Here is a 9,488-nt window from a genome sequence, read left to right as displayed (position 1 = left end):
TTCTACCTTTGGGACAGCCAAGGGCATTCGCTCCGGAGCCCCTTGGGTGATGGGTGCTATCTCCACCCACTACAAGAAATTGCACTTTTGCCGACTAAAAATTTGGTTGACAAAAGTCCATTTTTAGTCAGCAAAAGTTATCCGCAACCAATTTTTTTTGTCACCACTTTGGTTGCTAATTAAGGGTCGGCAAAAGTAATTAGCGACCAAAACTTTTGTTAGTCGGGAAAAAGTTGGATTTACCGACTAAATTTTTGGTCGCTAAATATATCGTTATTGCAACTAATCCATTTAGTCGCTAAAACACTTTAGTCACTTAATATATTATTATTGTGACTAATCCATTTAGTCGCTAAAACACTTTAGTCGTGAAAAGTGACATATTCCCGACCAAACATGTTAGCCGCCAATTGTTACATTCCACGACCAAACATGTTAGTCGCCAAAAATAATGTTTGCGCAACTAAAAGTTTAGTCAACAATAGACCTATTCGCGACCAAACTCTTTGGTTGTCAAAAGTTTACCGACTAATTATTTAGTCGCCAAATGTACCACTTTGCCTACCAACATTTTGGTCGGCAAAACCATACTTTGGTCACCAACATCCAACAAAATAAACTTGTAATGGAAGACAAATATTCCATCCAATCCATTCAATATAATCTATAATTAAAAAGAATTATTCAAACCAACGAAGTATCTGAATCATGAACATTCAACGAAATACATAAATCATCCAATGCTGAACCTGTTTAATAAAAGTCAACAACTATTATAAGTTTTCATCTACAAGTAATTCCAAAATACATATTCCTCCAATTTAAATTTTTATCCATGCACATCTATCAAAAAATATAACTAGTCTACTGAAATATTTTCCATATACACCCATCCAAAAATATAACTACTAGTGTATCCAAAAATATAACTACTAGTCTATCGAAATATTTTCCATACACATCTATCCAAAAATATATAATACTTCCAAAAATGCTTATAACGCCAATTAGTCCTGTACAATTTAATTTCGTGCACGAGTTCATCCATCTATACCAAAAAAAAAAAAGAAAAAGAATGTTAAGAATTGAATAAGGTATATAATTTAAGTAAAACTTGTAAAGCTGAACTTACCTGAATAATGGACAAAAGAATAGAATTCACAATGATGCCTTGCGTCCTCTACATTAACTAAAACAAGCAGAAAACCAAAGTTAATAACAATGTTGAGAAACCGTTAAGCAGAGAGAAAGAAAAGAAAGCAAAATAGCTCAAAGATCAACTCGAGGAAAAAACGAAGCTCAAGAATGCTTTAAAATAGCAACGATCTATATAATCAAATTAAGACACAATATATATATATATGTATATGAATTCATTTTAAACTCTTATCGATAATAGTTAGGTGCTAAACAGTAAAAATTCATAAGCCCAAGCATACAAGCAACACTAGCAGCATGATTATGAGCAAAATAAAATCTTAAGCTATGAACAATAAAGTGATTTTTGGACACATCAAAAAGATTTTATTACAAAATTACATGATCCAAAGTCATCATGATCCACAATGTTAAGGTGTTCATAGGGAGCTAATAAACTACTTCCCTTTGATTGTATCGGTAAAAACACATAAATATTTTTCTTATACAATCAACTTTCAAAACCAACTGTGAATCAAATACGCCCAAATTTTGACATAGAAATTCAACATTCATCAAAATTGATGAAAATGGGTAGTTCCAAACATACAAAGTGAACAAAGATTAAGAAATATACCACCCATCTCACTAAAAAATATGATGTATGGATAAACTACATAATCTTATTTATCAAATACGTGGCAATATATGTTTTCTATAACAATAGCATATACCAAAATTTGAGCAGAATGACAAGATGTAAAATTGTATAGCCAACCTGAAGTAGCATGAGCAAATGCCATTTGGGATTTGACATAAATACAAAATATAAAGTTCTCCAAGCTGTGCAGATATTAGGGGCCATAAACCAAAGTCTCTGCTGCCGCTATTAACTGAGGGATTATATGGTTTGTTCAAGTTTTGTTTAAGAAATCAGATAATAAAGGCATGTCAACTAGTTAAACTGTTAAAAAGTAGGATGTGAACATATCAACAAGTCAAAATCTTAAAAGCAAGATATTGGCATAACCACTCCTAATCCTACTCATGTTTCATCTTTGCTATAAAATATTTGATATATGTGTACACTTTTCTAAATACATATTAATTGTTGAAATATTTGATCATTTTTTACTTTTTAAACTTCCATTGGACTCTATTATTTTTTAAACTTTAACTATTTTTCCTTTATAAAATCTTATAATGGACTAAACACTAATTCTCCCAGTATGTACTAAAAGAGGCCTATACTACCCCAATTGGTGAAATAGCCCAGTGCAATCTAAAATATTCAGGCACTACCCTAAAAATTACCCCGAAGAGAATTCAACTCACTTCATATCATTTTGTTACCAGTACAATAAAGTACTGGACCATTCCAATAGGTATAGAATGGGATTGACAACTATGATATCTACAGATACAAAAAATTAAAAATAAATACTAAGTGAGGAGTATCTCTGTAATTCGTAAATCCCAGGCATTATTGAGATTTCAAACATCAAAACTAATTTGCATATTATGGACGAAGGTTTCCATCACCTAAAGACAGCTCAAAATAACTTTTCCAAGCCAAAAGTAGTGCAGCAACCAAACCCAACAAAGAAAATCCAGTGTTCGCCAAGATGATGGTAAAATTTTTCATAAAAACTCAGCAAAAATTATGCCACTCTTGACAATATTCAAAAATGCTAGTTATATGTTAATTTAATTCTTATTGAGGCAGTCCCTCTGTATTTCAACCAAAAAAATGTGATGTCAATATTCTCATTTTAAAAATTAAATGTAATGCAATATTTAGAAGTCTAATGAAAGAACTAGAAATATTAATTGAACAAACAAAAAACAAAAATGTAGCTAACATGTTAGAAATATGACATAGCAGTTACCACTTTCATATTCCATGGCCTCTTGAGTCTTAATCTTTTCAAAGATTGCCTTAATAAGATTCAGAAGCAACTCTGGTTCTTTATTTGACAATTTCTTAATGGCAGGCTTCCAATCATCAAATAAACTCTGCACATGAGTTGTACTATGACTGACTTGATAACTTTTTGAATCTGATCCGTTCAACAAAAGCTGTACTAAAACAGACACTACTTCTAAGGAGTATGAAGAATATAATCGAATAAGATGTTTGAATGCCTTGGTGATTTGTTTCTTAGAACCTGAAACAGACACAGATCAATAGACAAGACAAAAAACAAAAATAAAACAACATACCAATATATTAGTTTTCTCAAAATTCCTTGATACATAGCAAGTCCAAAATGGCATAGCAAGTCCAACTAATCAGATCCACAACCACAAATTCTTCCCTAGAATATGAACTCTCAATCACAGGTCTCATTAAAAAAAAGGAACAATAAAAAGACAATCAATTGGCTGCCAATTACTAACATTAAAAGACAATATGCTCGTGGATGTATTCAACTCCTCTAGCTAAATTAAGGGCAATTTGCACCCTAGTAGACTACGGCAATGGGTCCTTATCAAAAAGCAACATAAGTTATACAATCATAAAATAGATTGAAATAACAAGGGATAGAATTCACACTTCATGGATGCATACGAATTTTTCACCTAAACCACGCATATCTTCCTTTCACCACAAAATAAACCAGTGCGTGCAATTTGACTGGCCAACTGAAAAGAAACAAATGAAAATGAATTCAATATAAACACATATACATATTACTTCTCTAAATCACATACTAGAATTATAAAAGCAAAAGAGAAGAGTTCCTAACAGTACACAACAAAACAAATAGACTAATACTCCAAGAAAAAGTGCTAATTCAATAGCAATTTTCAAACCATCTAGCAACAAGAAAATTCAGAATTAAAAAATTTCCCAGCAAACAAGAACAATAATGTTCAGCAAAAAAATAAAAAAAGCAGAAGAAAGTTGATACTTGTCATCAAACATTTTGTGGGTACCCATTGCCTCATCAACCAGAGAATCTATTACACAATTTTGGAATCAACACATTTCATCAAACATTTGGTAGGCAACGCCACCTCCCCACACTGTGTTGTCAATACCCATTCAGTCAGAAAAAAGAGAGATATGCAACTATGCAATGCCCTCACCTCACTCCTCCTAATCGGCCCTCTTCCACCGTCACCTTCACCATCACGTACACCCCCAACTCTTCATCCTCTTTCATCTTAACTCTATATCTCCACCACCGCCGAACCCAACATGACCACCATCTATGGTTTGTCAGCAATCAACACAGCAATCACAACAATCATATGGCCATTAACAGTGTCAAAGAACCCTCTCCAGCACCATAGTATTTACCTGAACTTTCTCCCACTCGTATTGTTTGTTATTTACAAATACACTTGACCCCCAAAATTCTAAGGTGCATAAATAGTGTTTCCCTATGAACACACACACACACACACACACACACACACACACACACACAGATGTACATATAAAAGGTGAATTGTTGTTGATATACCTTGGAAGCAGTGGTTGAAGAAAGGGGTTGGGTGGTAGAAGCAGAGATCCCTAGGTTTGGAGGAGGATTTGTGGGTGAAATTGATGAGATCTGCAAGGCATAAAGCACAAATATATAAAATTAAATAACCATGTGCCAATGCAGATTCATTTTTCAATTTGGAATTGGACAATAATCCAATCGGATTGAAAAAGCAAGCATTTTAGTAGAAAGAAAGAAAGGAATAAAAGGAAAAGAGACAGACGGTGAGTTTAGGGGAGGCAAAGGGATCATCGTCAAGAGGGTTTTGTCTGCATGAGAAAGACCCGCATGTTTGTACAATTTTCCTTGCTGCACTTTTCAATTTCGACGAAGCTCCTTCTCCCCCTAGATATTAGGGGAAGAGAGGCAGAAAGAGAAATAGAGAGAAGGCAAAATAGAGAGGACATACCTGGGGGTAATGCTTCAATAGTAGATTGACAGTGGTGCTCGATGGCGATGATGCTCCTTACCTGACGATGATGGAAACAAAGCAACAGAGATTCAATATCAGGAGGGCAACTGACATAAGAGAGAGAGAGAGAGTGTGTGTGTCACAGAGGGAGAGAAACAGATGTTTTTAAGCCGTAACTCATTTTAGGCTTGGTTTGGGAAGTAGGTTGGCTTTTTGGCTTTTTGGTTTTTTTGGCTATTTTAGTCTGGGCTAAAAAGCTTGGTTTGGGAAGAGCTTTTTGACTTTTTGACTTTTTTGACTTTTTTTGTGAGAGAAGAATGTAATGATTATAGGTTAGATGTGATGTTTTGTTTGTTATGGCTAAATAGCTTATTTTGTTTTTTGTGGCTAAAATAGCCAAAAAAGCCTGAAAACCATCTTGCCAAACAGAGGCACATGTGTTTGAAATCCCTCTAAAATCCCTCCAAGTTGCTCACCAAATTAATTTAAAAATTTCTCCAAAATGATAATAATAAAAAATAAAATAATAATAATAATAATTAAACATAAACTCAAATTGGGCGGTATAAGTGTTCCCAAACTAAAAAATTGAGTTTTATTGCTGACTAAATGTGTTTTGGTCACCAAAAATGTATATTTGTCGACCAAATTAGGTAGTCACCAAAGATTAAAAATAAAATTATACTAGATATTTGGCGACTAAATTTCTTTTAGTCAGCAAAAGTTGGACATTTACCTTTATGAAATCCATACACGGGCACAAGATTTTGAAACAGCTTTATATGCTTTCACGCCAATTTGGTTCCCAATTACACGGGCACAGGTTTTAATTTTGGTTCTCAAATAAGATGGGTTTGCTCACCTGAACAGTATTTCTACTAGATTTGAATTTGTTGAACACCCTTGTACTCAGTCTTCATCTTTGGGGCTGCCACTGTTAATGACGATTGGGATGGCGGAGAGAGGGATGGAGGAAGAGGGAAGATGAAGAGAGTAATAGAGGGTTTGGGGTTCGGTCGCCGACAAGGGTTCGGCTCCGACAATGAAGCATGTGAATGGGCTCCGATAGAAGTAGAGAGAAGGAGAGGGGGTGTGTTCAAAATTTGAAAGAGGAGTGTGTTCAAAATTTGAGAGTGTCTGTGTGTCAGAGAGAGAGAGAGAGAGAGAGGGAGAGAGAGAGAGAAAAGGGGTGTATGAACTGATGTTTGGACCAAATAAAGAGTAAGACATTGTGAGCCCTTTGATTGAATTCAATCTAATGGTGTATGTTTTGACAAATGGACCAAAGTTCCATTAGGAGTAAAAAAGTAGAGCTGTTTTGTTATATAGATGTGCAAAATATAAATTGGTCATTTTACACCATTCTCGACTAAATATTTATAAATCTTTTCAAAATTTGAAAAGTTTCCCTCCAAATATTTTAATTATTTGGCGACTAAACATTTTTTTAGTAGCTGAAAATAAATTTTTGGCGACCAAACTTTTGGTCGCCAAAAATAAAGTAATTTTTTGTTTTCCATTCTGCAACTAAATAATTTTAGTAGCCAAAACTAACTATACAGCGACAAAAATATTTTTTAGTTGTTGAAAATACATTTTTGGCGACCAAACTTTTGGCCGCCAAAGATAAAAAGTAATTTTTTGCTTTTCATTTGGCAACTAAATAATTTAGTAGCCAAAACTGACTATACAGCGACTAAAATATTTTTTAGTCGCTGAAAATAAATTTTTGGCGACCAGACTTTTGGTCGCTAAAGACAAAATATTTTTTTATTTTTCATTTGGCAACTAAATAATTTTAGTAGCCAAAACTAATTATACAGCGACCAAAATATTTTTCAATTGCTAAAAATAAATTTTTGGCAACCAAACTTTTGGTCGCTAAAGATATAAAATATTTTTTAATTTTTTATTTGGCGACTAAATAATTTTAGTAGCCAAAACCAATTATACAGCAACTAAAATATTTTTTAGTCGCTGAAAATAAATTTTTGGCAACCAAACTTTTGGTCGCTAAAGATATAAAATATTTTTTTATTTTTCATTCGGCGACTAAATAATTTTAGTAGTCAAAACTAACTATACAGTGAGTAAAATATTTTTTAGTCGCTGAAAATAAATTTTTAGTGTCCAAACTTTTAGTCGCCAAAGATAAAAAATAATTTTTTGCAACAAAATTACTTTAGTGACTAATATTTTAAATTTTTAGCGACTAATATTTTAAATTGGTCCCAAAAAATACTTTTTTGCAACAAAATTACTTTAATCAGTAATAGTATTAACTTTTACCTACGAATTTTTTTTTTTGGTCGGCAAATGTCATTTTTTTGCGACCAAAATTTTTTTAGTCGGCAAAAGTGGTTGGCAAATATGTAATTTCTTGTAGTGACCCTTGGTGATTTCAGAACCACTGGAGTGTAGGTTTGTTTCTTGACAGTTGCTTCAGCATTCCTATAACAGAAGAATACGTCAATAAGTTTCAACTATATATGTATTTTTTTGTTCTTCGAAAGATGGGAGGAGAAATAAGTCCCACTTGGCGTGCCAGAATTTGTAGACACAAATTTTGAAATATGAAGTGTTTCAACACAATTCAAAATTTTATGTTACAAATGTCCACTGTTTAGTTTTTGGACTAAGCCGTCTTAATTATTTGAATAACAGGTTCCTATTTCCGATCTATATTTACACATTTTATATAAATGAAACATCCGATTAATGAAGAATAAAATAAATAACAGAAGACAATTTAAGAAAAATAAATATTTTATTGAAATTGTTATGGGTTTTGAACCCTTGAATACAAAGTACAATTTTTCAGTTTGGAACCCTTTACCTATTCATCACCATTCTGCTTTTGTAGCGTAGTTTCTTGAGTTCTCTAGGCTTCTTTTCTTCTAGCTCTTGATTTCTTCCTCTCTCTCTCTCTCTGATATTTTCACTTTTTGATTTTCTGATCCTTGATCTTGTGTGATGGTCGTCGCATTTATAGAGGGTCATTCAGGTGATAAGAATACCTCATCCTCAATTTGAATTTCAAACTGAATGATAGTGCCATTTAAATTTTGAATGATAGCACTATATGATTAATCATATATCTGATTAACAAGATTGATCTTCGAGGTTTCATCTTATGTGGTGTCCTTGCTGTAGGCTCTACAGGTGTCATCTTTCATAGGCTCCACGTGTCACTTGAGCATCTTGAATAATGACGTTGTTTTATTTATGCACTTCAACGGATCATATTGATTCTTTTTAGGAAGTGATTACCTACAACATTCCTATCATAGGCTCTATGTGTGTCATTGACTGTATTTGAAATTTAAACATAAATTTGATTGAAATTTATGTGCCAACAGGTGCCAGCAGGGAACTCGATACGACGCTCACGGAGAGAGAAAAGCCACAGGGTTGGTCAGTGGATGAGTTGAATTGGCTAATCAGAAGAGGAAGGGGAAGGAGAAGGTTGAGAATGGGAATGAAGTGCTTGATGTTGTTGTTAGAGGCTTCAATTGCTCCTTTGTAAGCAATTACCTGAGAGGCCTGTTTTGGTATTGCTTTCTTTCTTTTTCATTTTTAGTTTGTGTAAATATATGTGTGAATTTGTGTACGTCTTGTTCTTTGTTGTTTTTGATTCAATCATGAGTCTCTCTTTCTTTAATCATTTGCATGTGTGTTGCTTTCTATTGACATTTTTATTTGCTTCTGCTTGATTTAGGCATAATTTCAATAAATTTCTGATAATTTGCAGTTGCGTTTACTGTTTGCATTTTGTTCGGCTCATTAGTAGCATACTTGTTCGATTGTAGCTACATTTCATTCATAGATGGCAGCTAATTTTTGAGCATTTGGGTAATTGATATCCAATCTTTTTTGGTTTTATATGTATAGATCATTTATAAAAAATAAAAAAAAAAAATCTTAGATCAATTTAATAATTGAAGTCACATATTTACATATATATTTATTGTCAAAAAAATGAATGGCAAGTATGATTTTAAGAGTAAATCGTCAAAAAAAAAAATTTAAAACAAATGTAATTAAATCATGTAGCTGTAATTATTAGAATGATTCAATTTTTTTTATTTTTTTATTTTATGAATGATTTATACGGATAAAACTAAAAAAAATGATTTGATTGGATCATTCGAACCAAGAATGTGACGTCAACAAATCCCGTTTTTGTTATATACCCTTTCTCACTTTATTTGAAAAATAACTATTTTCATGGATTTATGGAAGGTTAACTAGGGTTCATAGGTGTGTCAAATAAATTGCATATTGTAGAATTTAGTTTTTATGATGTCAAATAAATTGCATATTGTAGAATTTAGTTTTTATGAAGCCAACGGGAGGTGGTTGCCTGTTGTGGGAGGTGGTTACCTGTTGTGAGAGGTGGTGGTTGGAGGAGGCTACTGGCAACAGTGGCTGGAGTAGGTGGAAGG

The 9,488-nt window shown here is 33.0% G+C and overlaps 1 long non-coding RNA gene across 4 annotated transcripts; it reads right to left on the bottom strand.

Moving 5' to 3' along the window:
* Positions 1–725: 725 nt before the first annotated feature.
* On the bottom strand, positions 726–5,194 carry LOC114296282 (uncharacterized). Of its 4 annotated transcripts, none has more exons than XR_014336403.1 (5): positions 4,855–5,194; positions 4,611–4,700; positions 1,916–3,783; positions 1,133–1,189; positions 726–1,048 (listed from the first exon to the last, which is right to left on the bottom strand). It is a non-coding gene; the product is annotated as an uncharacterized LOC114296282 (long non-coding RNA). The 4 variants fall into 4 exon arrangements; XR_014336401.1 differs by having other exon boundaries at positions 1,133–2,017; positions 3,027–3,783; XR_014336400.1 differs by having other exon boundaries at positions 1,133–3,783.
* Between the last annotated feature and the right edge of the window lie 4,294 nt (positions 5,195–9,488).

The sequence above is a fragment of the Camellia sinensis genome, chromosome 7 (assembly GCF_055761805.1).
Source record: "Camellia sinensis isolate YWXY chromosome 7, ASM5576180v1, whole genome shotgun sequence".
In the NCBI taxonomy this organism is placed as follows: Eukaryota; Viridiplantae; Streptophyta; class Magnoliopsida; order Ericales; family Theaceae; genus Camellia; species Camellia sinensis.
The sequence above is the reverse complement of the archived record's forward strand: the minus strand, read 5'-3'. Positions and strand labels throughout refer to the sequence as shown.